Below are 11,994 nucleotides of genomic sequence, written 5' to 3' on the forward strand. Positions count from 1 at the left end.
AGAAAGAAGCTAATTACAACAAAATGGGGTATACAGCAGTAATCAATCTGAACACATTTTAATTTTAATTTCTTATGTATATCCAAGTGGGCAATAGCAAGACCAGCAATTGGTCATATTATTTTCTGTGTAACTCTTTAATTTGCACTTTATGGAAAGACAAATCCATGATGAAAGGACATGTATTTGCCTCCTGATAAAAGGTAGAAACAGTGAATTCTTTTTTTTTTTTTAATTTGACAGGTAGAGTTATAGACAATGAGAGAGAGAGATAGAGAGAAAGGTCTTCTCTCCGTTGGCTCACTCCCCAAATGGCCGCCATGGCTGGTGCTGTGCCAATCTGAAGCCAGGAGCCAGATGCCCCTTCCTGGTCTCCCATGCAGGTGCAGGGGCCTAAGGACCTGGGCCATCCTCCACTACCCTCCTGGGCCACAGCAGAGAGCTGGACCGGAAGAGGAGCAACTGGGACTAGAACCTGGCACCCACATTGGATGCTGGTGTTGCAGGCAAAGGATTAACCAAGTGAGTCATGGCGCTGGCTTCCGAAACAGTGAATTCTGAAATTTTCTTTGTAGATAGTTTTATAAATAGATGCTAGTGATAATCTTCTGACAATCCATTCTCCCATGAGGTGGGAATGAAAAAGTCTTCTTTGCATCTGAAAAAATTAGTAGCAGCTCTTTAATTGGAGCCTTCACCTCTCCAGTCATTTACTACTATATTGCCTTTTGGATTTCAGACAGTTTCAGATTTGGGAATTTTTTTTTTTGTTTTTCCACATGGCCTTTACTTTTCTTTTCTACATTGTCTTTTCTTGCCTTCCTCCTTTCCTAATCTGAAGTCCTTTGAATTGAACCCTAAGAAAAGATTTATGAGACTATTTGGTAAAAAACAAAAAACAAAGGCAAACAAACAAAACCTGTTTTTTTAATGCTCTATGTGATTTTAGAATTGCTTCTTTTATAAGACGTAAGTAGTCATGTGAAACTTTTGACATTTAACAAGGCTGATCATTATAACCACATTGAGTAGTGATTTTGCATTCTGATAGATTACTTAATAATAATTATATTGAGCTTGCCATGTAATTAGGTGTTTATTTGCCAGGCAACTTTTGTATTTCATCAAAATGGTATGATTTATACAGCAGATAATTATCCTAAGATTATGACTCTGTGACCTTGAACTATACCTTAATAATTAGTTATAGTTTCTGATGTAATTAAATTGTTGAGCCAGATCTTGCTAGGTGAGTGGGTAAATAACTGCATGAAAATGAGTATTCAAATCCATAGGAGTTATGATAAAGAATGATGACTTATCTTACTAATGAAACATTAATGAGTGGGACTTACGACTGCCACCCTCTATCCTGAGAACGTGAGCTCTGACAGGTTATCATGCTGTCGTGTGTGTGACCTTTGTCTTGCCCAAACTTGTTCTGTACCTTAAAAACATGAACCCATTGCATATCATACTCCAAAGTATCAACACTTTGATGTGGACTTGACTGATCCAACAGCAATTCTAGAAGCCTTTCTACTAATTAGTTTAGAATAGGGATATGACCTGATTTTGGAAAATTTGTTTATTTTACTTGAAAGGCAAACATATGCACACACACACACACAGAAATTTCCTTCTGCTGGTTCATTCCTCAAATGCCCACGACACCTGGGGCTGAGCCAGGTTGAAGTCAGGAACTTGGTACTCAATCTGGGTGGAAAATACCAAAGTGCTGAGATATCACCCCCCGGCCCCCTGGATGCACATTAGTAGGAACTGGAATGGGAGCAGAGCCAGGACTCAAACTAGGAACTCTAATACAGGATGCGGGCATCCCAAGTGGTGGCTTATTGGTTGTGCCCATCGCTAACCCAACCCAATATTGACAAATGAGATTTAGGAGAAATTTATTGGGGGCTTTAAAGAAAGTTCTTTCTTGGTGGCTGGCACTGTGGCTCACTTGGTTAATCCTCCGCCTGCAGTGCTGGCATCCCATATAGGCGCTGGTTCTAGTCCCAGTTGCTCCTCTTCCAGTCCAGCTCTCTGCTGTGGCCCAGGAAGGCAGTGGAGGATGGCCCAAGAGCTTGGGCCCCTGCATCTGCCTGGGAGACCAGGAAGAAGCACCTGGCTCCTGGCTTTGGATCGGCATAGCTCCGTTAGTAGCGGCCGTTTGGGGGGTGAACCAACGGAAGGAAGACCTTTCTCTCAGTCTCTCTCTCACTGTCTAACTCTATCTGTAAAATAAATTTTTTTTAAAAAAAGAAAGTTCTTTCTTACTTTTAAGAGTCATGAAAAAAAATCTCTTCCATATGTGAAGAAGCATGTAGCCAAGATCACTGCCAGGACCCATGTTACAACCACAAGAAAAACAGCTTCAGGAGGTCAGTAGCATGGCTGGCCGACTCCCAGGAAGGAAATAATTTGGGTTTGTGAATTTGTTGTTGAACCACTGGATTAACCATGGAACCCAAATGTCTCTGAACTTGCTTTTATGTGATCTAATATTTTTCTTCTTCTTAATGCAATGCTGTTTGAATTTTCTGTTACTTGAAGGCAAAGGTATATTATGAGTAACTGAGGTACGTGGCGGCATTCAGCCTTTTTGCCTGGCAACTTTCCATGGGTAAAAACATACCTTGTGTGGACAGCCTCTTCAACAAATGGTGCTGGGAAAACTGGATGTCCACATGTCGAAGTATGAAGCAAGACCCCTACCTTACACCTTATACAAAAATCCACTCAACATGGATCAAAGAACTAGAGATGTGCCACAACACCGTGAAACTAATTGAGAGCATAGGGGAAACCCTTCAAGATATTGGAACAGGCGAAGAATTCCTGGAGAAGACCCCAAAGGCATGAGTAATCAAAGATAAAATAAACAAATGGGATTACCTCAAATTGAAGAGTTTCTTTATAGCAAAGGAAACAGTCAGGAAAGTGAAGAGGCAACCAACAGAATGGGAGATGTTATTCGCAAACTACACAACAGATAAAGGATTAACAACTAGAATCTACAAAATGATCAAAAAACACCACAAAATCAAAACAAACAACCCAATAAAAAAATGGGCCAAGGACCTTAACAGACATTTTTCAAAAGAGGAAATCCAAATGGCCAACAGACACATGAAAAAATGCTCAGGATCCCTACCCATCAGGGAAATGCAAATCAAAACCACAATGAGGTTTCACCTCACTCCGGTTACATTGGCTTACATACAGAAGTCAACCAACAACAGATGCTGGTGAGGATGGGGGGAAAAAGGGACACTAATCCACTGTTGGTGGGAATGCAAACTGGTAAAGCCACTATGGAAGACAGTTTGGAGAGTCCTCAGAAACCTGAATATAGCACTACCACAGGACCCAGCCATCCCACTCCTTGGAATTTACCCAAATGGAATTAAAGGGGAGAAAAAAAGAGCCATTTGCACCTCAATATTTGTTGCAGCTCAATTCACAATAGCTAAGACATGGAATCAACCTAAATGTCCATCAACGGATGACTGGATAAAGAAACTATGGGATATGTATTCTATGGAACACTATATAGCCGTAAAAAAAAAAAAAAAAACAATGAAATCCGGGCATTTACAACAAAATGGAGGAAGCTGGAAAACATCATGCTGAGTGAAATAAGCCAGTCCAAAAGGGATGAATATCATATGTTCTCCCTGATCAATGGCAACTAAATGAGCATCTAAAATGATACCCAGTGAAGTGAAATGGACACTATGAGAGACAATGACATGATCAGCCCTTATCTAGACTGTGGAGGAACAACTTACTATTTTATTCCTTTTAGTATTTTTGTTGTTGTTGTTGCTCGATTTGCTCTACACAAGACCACTGGTTGAACTCTGCAATCAATGCACAACCATTCTTAGGCGTTTAAAATTAACAGAAAAGTGACCTCTGTTAAACATAGGAGTGGGAATAAGAGAGGGAGGAGATATATAGGTTGGCACATGCTCACTTGGACTTACCTCCAATGATGGAACTAGAAATGTGCCAGGGGATTTCAACTCAATCTTACCAAGGAGGCAGGTACCAATGCCAGCGCACTTGGTAAAGTGATAAGTATAAATACACAACCTATCAAAAAGGTAGGGTATGTGTCGATGAGATTTCACAAATAAGACCAGTGTAAGCAACTAATGAAGGATAGAATTAAAAGGGAGAGGATGATCCTTCCGGGGAAACAGGACACACAGCAGACTCATAGAATGGCAGCACTCCTGCCTCAGAATCAACCCTTGGGACATTCGGATCTGGCTAAAAGGTCCATGAGAGTCTCACAGGCATGGGAACCATGACATGGTGGCAAAAAAACAATCTAAATGAAAGATCCTGGTGAACAAGACCCCAGCAGAAGGAACAGGCTATCAAGGAGAGAGGCGCCTTTCTCTGAAGGGAGGAAGGAACCTCCACTGTGATACAGCCTTGACTAAACAAGTTCGGAGTCGGTGAACTCAAGGGGCTTCCATGGCAAGAGTCTCAGGTGATTGCTGGCGTCATAAATAAGAGTGCCAGTTGTTAAATCAACAACGGGAGTCACTGGGTACATGCTCCCCACATAGGATCTCTGTCCTTAATGTGTTTTACTATGAAACCTAAAAACAACACTACTAGTCGAACAATACCCTATACCTTGTGCGGTTGTGTGAGTGCAGCCTGTTGAAATCCTTGCTTAGTATATACTAAGTTGATCTTCAGTATATGAAGGTAATTGAAAATGAAACTCAATGAAGGGCGGGATGGGAGAGGGAGTGGGAGAGGGGAGGGCCGTGGGAAGGAGGGAGGTTGGGGGGGAAGCCACAACAATACAAAAGTTGCACTTTGTAAATTCATATTTATTAAATAAAAAAAAAACTATATAACAAAAAAAAGAAAAAGAAAAAAAGAACTTAATACTTTACCCTTTTAGTATTTTTTATGTTCTACTTAAAACTATTGGTTGAACTCTAATTAATACACAGTTACTCTTAGGTGTTTAATTAATGCTATAACTAGTACTCAAATGGTACTTTACACTTTGTGTTTCTGTGTGGGTGCAAACTGTTGAAATCTTTACTTAATATATGCTAAATTGATCTTCTGTATATAAAGATAATTGAAAATTAATCTTGATGTGAGTGGAAGGGGAGAGGAAGTGGGAGAGGGGAGTGTTGTGGGTGGGAGGGAAGTTATGGGGGGGGAGCTATTGTAATCCATAAACTGTACTTTGGAAATTTATGTTCATTAAATAAAATATAAATATGAAAAAACCAAAACATACCTTTTGTTTTTTCCTTTTAAGGGTTATTTTATTTATTTGAAGGGCAGAGTTACAGAGAGAGAGCGAGAGATCTTCCATCTTTTGGTTCACTCTCCAAATGGCCAGAATGGCCAAGGTTGGGCCAGGCTGAAACCAGGAGCCAGGAGCTTCTTCAGGATCTCCCGCATGGGTGGTAGGGGCCCAAGTACTTGGGCCATCCTCTGTGGCTTTTCCAGGCACACGAACAGAAAGCTGGATTGGAAGTGGAGCAGCCGGACTGCAACCAGAGCCTATATGAGATGCTGGTGCCACAGGTGGCAGCTTTACACGCTGTGCCTGCAGCACCAGCCACACCATTTCTTTTTAAACCTCCATATTCACTCTGCTTGATTTTGTGTGATTTCTGGCCTGTCCTATGATAAAAGGAAAGAGATTGGGCATCACTGAAACTATCAAATCAGATGAATTTCTGAAAGATATTTAAAAAATATTTCAATACGGCCCAGGGTGAAACACATGTGTAAGTGTATGTGTGGTTATGTATGTGAGTTTACTCATTACTGTCCATTGCCAAATAAAACTAATTTATCTCGGTATACATCAGACTTGGTTAAAACATTCTCAATGCAATTGGGTCAGAAAACATGAAAGATATCAGAATTTTCCCCAAAGATATTCAAGGATCTCTCACATTTCAGTGGAAAAAATGTTACCTACCAGTTTGATGTGGTGGTAAACTCTATTTTTTGTTAAGAAAATTTGGCATTTTTTACATTTTTCACATATATTCATTTTAAACTTTAACTACTAATTTCAATTTAGCTTATATATATTCTTTGGTCTTTCCAACTGCTGATACTAAAGGAAACTTGAATCCTCACCAGAATTTACTTGTTTGTAATTACTTGTAGTTTATGTTTCCAAATTCATGAAGACATTGTGGCCCATCTGTTTGATTAGGCTCATTCTTGTGATTATAATATTGCTAAAAAGGTTAATTTACTAAATATATGATTTGATGCCTTTAATTGATAACATGCCTTGGTGTGAAGCAGAGTGACGTAACCTAATGGTCAGGACATACAATTTATGAACTATTAATTGCCCATTAACTCATCCACTCACATGACCTGTAGATCTATCAGCTTGATTGAGAGCAGAGACCTCAATGATCCTGAAAGACATCTTATATAACTTTCAAAGAAATTCCACGAAAAGTTGATCCTTGGATGAAAAAGAGGGCAAGGAAAAAAAGCTCATTCATGTTCAGTGCGTGTTTCTGCATTCCTCTCCCAAGCAGGCAGATTTGCGCTTGAATAGCATTGTACTTTTCTTATTATTCCCCGACTAACACTGTCTAAGTGACATGAGTAACTCTTCTTTCTCCTTATCCTTAAAGAAAAACGGGGGTGGGGGGGTGGTATCAAAAATGATTTTTGCAGATCCTTGGAATGCATGATATCCAGCATAAATTTTAATTGGGCTTCATTTACTAAGTGCTGCATTACCTCATCCTTTAGTTTTAACTATGGATTTTCTATAAATCTTTATATAGCTAAACATGATAAACTGCTCAACATATCACAGAACAAGGCAGTGCTTATTAGCACTTGAGAAGTTATTGATTCTTTGTCCTGATTAATCTTTTATGGGTCTCTGTAGTGTTAATTCTAGAGAAAAGACTGTAGGTTCTACTGCAACAGAGCTCATTCATAGTTTCTACTTCAATTACAACATTTTTGATACCACTGCTATTAGCCTAAATATGACTTTTCTGGCTCAGATTTTTTGTGTCTCTATTTATCAACTATGAGCACTTTTAAATTAACTTTAAGCTATGTCAATAATACATAGCCAAAAGATGTGTTTTATAATTAAGGGTAAAATGAATTTTTATTTGTGTTTTAAATTAAGTTTATTATTCTTGATTTTTTAAATTTAAAATACACACATACATGGTTTTTGGTGAATTGACTTTTTAACATGAGAGATCAGTTTTATTCTATCTTATTGAACAACTTAGGATATATGGGTGCTGACTTCCCTCTTGATTTTGCTTGAACACTGTCAGTGTTGTGAAATCATGAGTGTGGAAATTCTAGTGTTCTACAAATGGCCCTGACGGTGCAGTGGGGGCGGTCCAAGGCTGCACCTGGTCCAAGAGGAAGCCGCCTGGGTTTATGGAGAATTTGGGGAAATGATCTTGAAGCTCTTAATGGAGAGGAGTCCTGGTATAGTACAGGGGACGGAAAGGGTCCCACATTTCTAGGTCATCAGTGCCTTAGGAATAGATGGTTGGTCCCACAACGGGCTGGCAGGGCTCTAGCCCCAGTGTTTACCATCCCACCTCCTCAGAGAAAAGTGCTCTTCACAAGTTTCCAATAAAGTGCTTGTCTCTTCTGGTTGGGGCTGGGCCTTAAGTCCATTAATTAACACCCAGCACCCAATACATGTTTATTTGATTCCGCTGAACCAACAGCTGAACTGATTCAGCTGAACGAGTTTCCAGCTGGTTAATGAGGTAACACTTTCAGGACAGCAAAGTTAGGGTGGAGGCTAATGCGGAACAGAAGAGAGCAATGGGGCACTTTGGTGGGGGAGGCAAAGCTCACTGCCAAGTTGAAAGGGTGCCGGGATCCTCAGGCAGCTCTCAAGTACAGCCTTGGATTTCAGATGTTAAAGGTGATAAGACTTAACAACAGGCTCATCTGTACTAGATGTTCAATGTAAGTATCCAAACGCTGTTTGTCACTGTTGTTTCCAACTTCCATTAAGCCCCATAGGCTCAAGAGAGGGGTCTTTTTGAAAGGAATTTGTAGGTAATCATGTTTGCTAACTGGTGTGTAAATATCACAGGTCTGAAGCCCCTTTTCTCTCTGCTGTCACTTTATCCATCACGACAAGATGAAAAATCTGTGTTCTACATTTTGATCTTGGGTTGGAAAGGCAAGTCATTATGTCTGTTCACAATGCAGATTTTGTTTTCAGCTCAGTTAAAGTAGTTGGTTTACTTGAGGTCACAGGTTTGGAGACTGCATGTCATGTTGAATGAATATTCTGATGAATTGAAAGCTTACAAATAAAGATCATTCTTTTTTTACTTTTATCGTTTTAACTTTTATCTGAAATCAGAAAGATCTGTATTTGGAAACCAGTTTCATCATTTACTTTTTTGAACTGAGGCAAATTACTTAATCTCTGCCTCAAAGCGTTCTTGTCAGGATGAAATTAGATAAAATATATCCTAACACAAAAGAGATGCTCAAAAAACTGGTAGCTATTATTATTTAATGGCCTGGAGTTTTAGCAAAAGCTTTACTGTGATGTAATAAGAGTAATTGAATTCTTCAATAATGCCTGATTTTGAATTAATTAGCTAATATCTGTGTGCCAGGAATTGATACAATAAAGATGAAAAAGTTCTCACACTTTGAGAACCCACAATCTGCAGGTAATTTTCTCAAGTGGTGATTTCCAGACTGAATCTCTTTGTTCAGCATTAAAGATATAGATTGTGACGTGGAAGGCTGGCTCTGGATGGCCAAGCAGATTAGGATTTTGGGATTTCTGTTCCCATTGAAATATCCTATCTGTGTTTGATAAAGGTTATGTAAATAAAAAATATTTATATTGACGCAGGAATCTGGTCATGTGAGTTTCATTCATCACAGTTTTGGCTTTTGATGGTAGCATTGTGATGAAATGTGACAAACATAATTCCTGAGAGAAGCTGGCACCTCACATAAATGAGCATGTGACCAGCGAATTATTAAGCCACTATTTTGTGCAAAATTTGTGCAAAATTTGCTGCCAGGTACTCTAGGGAGCTTCAAGAAATCACATACATGGTCTTTGTGCTCTGGGAGCTTACAATACAATGAAAGGAAGTCATAAATAGGGAGCAAATTATACTCAAGAGTTCCATGATGATGTAAGATCCTCAGATCTCTAGTATGGAGAGGGGATGGTAGGCCAGGATAGAAGTCTTTGTGGAGGAGGCCGGTGCCGCGGCTCACTGGGCTAATCCTCTGCTTGTGGCGCCGGCACACCAGGTTCTAGTCCCGGTCGGGGCACCAGATTCTGTCCCGGTTGCCCCTCTTCCAGGCCAGCTCTCTGCTGTGGCCTGGGAAGGCAGTGGAGGATGGCCCAAGTGCTTGGGCCCTGCACCCCATGGGAGACCAGGAGAAGCACCTGGCTCCTGCCTTCGGATCGGCGCAGCAACCCGGCCGTGGCGACTATTTGGGGGGTGAACCAACGGAAGGAAGACCTTTCTCTCTGTCTTTCTCTCTCTCTCACTAACTCTGTCAAAAAAAAAAAAAAAGTCTTTGTGGAGATAGGAGAATGGCCGGCTGTTTGGATATGTGTTGTGCGGAGAGATGGCAATGCAGAGTGGCAGACATTCTGGGTGGAGGAGGCTGTGGCAGAAAAGGCACAGAGGTGTGAATTTTCAGGATGTGTTTATGGTTTGCAAATGAACAACAAATTTCACAGTGATGTATAAGCTCAAAGAGAAGAGTGCGAATGGCTTGCGTTGTATCAAGATGCATTTCAGGGCCACTCAGAAGTAGTCAGGTGAGATGGTAGGATTGTACCTAACAAAACAAATATTCTGCAAGCTGTTCCTTCCTCCCTCTTTCCCTCCCTCCCTTCCTTACTCTGCTTTTTCCTTCCTTCCTTTGACCCTGTTCAATGTACCAGGACACAATCCAAATTCTCCTGTGAGTCATACTCTAGTGGAAAACAGAAAAAATAATCAGGTCGTAGTAAATGCCATAATGTCAACATGCAATAGGAAGTGACCAGGAACTACTTACCCCGGCTACTCAAGGAAGGTCTCTCTCTCGAGAGATGTTAGCTGACAACTAAATGACAGGAACATGCAGCAGGAGCAAGTTGTTTTCTGTCCTGTATAATGGGTTTCATTTGCTTCCCCAAAGCATAGCCTCTCATCCCTGTCTCCACAGTTTGTTCCTTTTGTTTTTTATGAGAGAAGAAGATCCTCTCTCTTTCTGTGTACTTTCTAGTAAAATCTTGCCTATGGGAACACAGACTGTGGAATTAATGCCAATCAGCATCTACAAAGGGTAAGTATATCCCTGCTTCTTTTATTAGCCACTCACGGCTTGGGTGTGATGGGTTTATCCCAATCAGTCTTAAATCTGTTTCCAGCTTCCATTACCCCTGGGAGGGAAGGCGTTTCATCAGTGAATTGCCTATTAGGCAGAATAAGAAAGTGCTAAATATGAGGAATGCAGCAACATTTTTGGGGGGAGGGGCTAAGATGCACACCCCCAGTTTCTATACACAAAAAACATGGAATACAATTTTCTAGGACAAGCAATTATTTTTGATCAAGCTTACCGATTCCCTCCTCTCAGTTCTGACAGTTCTGAAAGCCCCTTGGCATTTCTAAATTTTTGAAGATCATGAGTGTGAGTGACGAAGACAGTTATCACTACTTAGTTATGTACTGCTGCTGAGTGTAGAGTTGGTAAGAGCGCCCCAAAGTCCTCATGCATGAGGACTTGTTGTTTAAAAAGGCAGATAGGGCCCGCGCCACGGCTCACTGGGCTAATCTTCCGCCTGCGGCGCCAGCACCCCCGATTCTAGTCCCGGTCGGGGTGCCGGATTCTGTCCCGGTTGCCCCTCTTCCAGTCCAGCTCTCTGCTGTGGCCCGGGAGGGCAGTGGAGGATGGCCCAAGTGCATGGGCCCTGTACCCGCATGGGAGACCAGGAGAAGCACCTGGCTCCTGACTTCGGATTAGCGCAGCTCCGGCGGTAGCAGCCATCTAGGGGGTGAACCAACGGAAGGAAGACCTTTCTCTCTGTCTTTCTCTCTCTCTCACTGTCTAACTCTGCCTGTCCAAAAAAAAAAAAAAAAAGGAAGTTAAACAAATGCTCATAATTGTAATCAAATAAGTAAAAGAAATTCCTCCATCTTAAAACACATTAGGGTAAATCGTTAGTTCAAAAATAAATATATTTTTGGGGGAAATATTTAAGGAAAATTATTGAAGTAGATACATGTTGAAGTATTTATTTCATCCTTAAACCAACTACTTTCTCTGAGACCTGACCCATCAAACTGGTCTGGATAATGGCTGGGTTCAGTTTAGGTAGCCTGATCACCCCATGGCCACGGCTGATTGGACCAGGGTGGCTACTGATCTGGGCTGAGCCAATCAGATTCTCTAAGAGATTTGAAATTTGGGCTTGCCAAGCCTCCGAAAGTTGGTTGTTGTCTGTTTCTGTCTGGACATGTAGAAAAATCTCATGGGCTGCTGAATGGCTGAGCAAAGGAGGTCAAGGAAACAAAGGAGCAGTTTTGAAAAATAGGTTGAGGATCAACAGGGAATCAGCTGAGTTTTGTGATTCCCAGTGTTGTTTCCGCCATGGAGTCAGCTTTCGTGTTAGGACAATTAAAAGAGTATGGTTCCTCCATTCACAAGCATTATACATATATTATACATTATTATATATATAACATATATACATTATTATAACATATATACTATATTATACATACAGCATACACTATACATATATATATATATACACATGTTGTTTATATGTGGAGTGCTCTTTTCATAAGAAAGAACTTGAGTTAGATTAGAGTGGTGTTACCTATGGATGTGTGTAATTAATTTTCACCTGAAAGGGCAACCCATAATTCCCACAAGCCTTGGTTGAGTTTAATGTTTTCCTGTCTTCTAATGGACAGTAATTGA

The 11,994-nt window shown here is 40.7% G+C and overlaps 1 long non-coding RNA gene across 3 annotated transcripts; it reads right to left on the reverse strand.

Annotated features, from left to right (window-relative positions):
• Positions 1–5,327: 5,327 nt before the first annotated feature.
• On the reverse strand, positions 5,328–10,391 carry LOC149125293 (uncharacterized). 3 transcript variants are annotated; one of them, XR_016236926.1, is made up of 4 exons: positions 10,081–10,391; positions 9,922–9,996; positions 6,392–6,490; positions 5,328–5,679 (listed from the first exon to the last, which is right to left on the reverse strand). It is a non-coding gene; the product is annotated as an uncharacterized LOC149125293 (long non-coding RNA). The 3 variants fall into 3 exon arrangements; XR_016236928.1 differs by lacking the exon at positions 9,922–9,996; XR_016236927.1 differs by lacking the exon at positions 6,392–6,490.
• Positions 10,392–11,994: the final 1,603 nt, after the last annotated feature.

Source organism: Oryctolagus cuniculus, chromosome 7, assembly GCF_051225735.1.
Source record: "Oryctolagus cuniculus isolate XC-2025 breed Fujian yellow rabbit chromosome 7, ASM5122573v1, whole genome shotgun sequence".
Taxonomy (NCBI): domain Eukaryota; kingdom Metazoa; phylum Chordata; class Mammalia; order Lagomorpha; family Leporidae; genus Oryctolagus; species Oryctolagus cuniculus.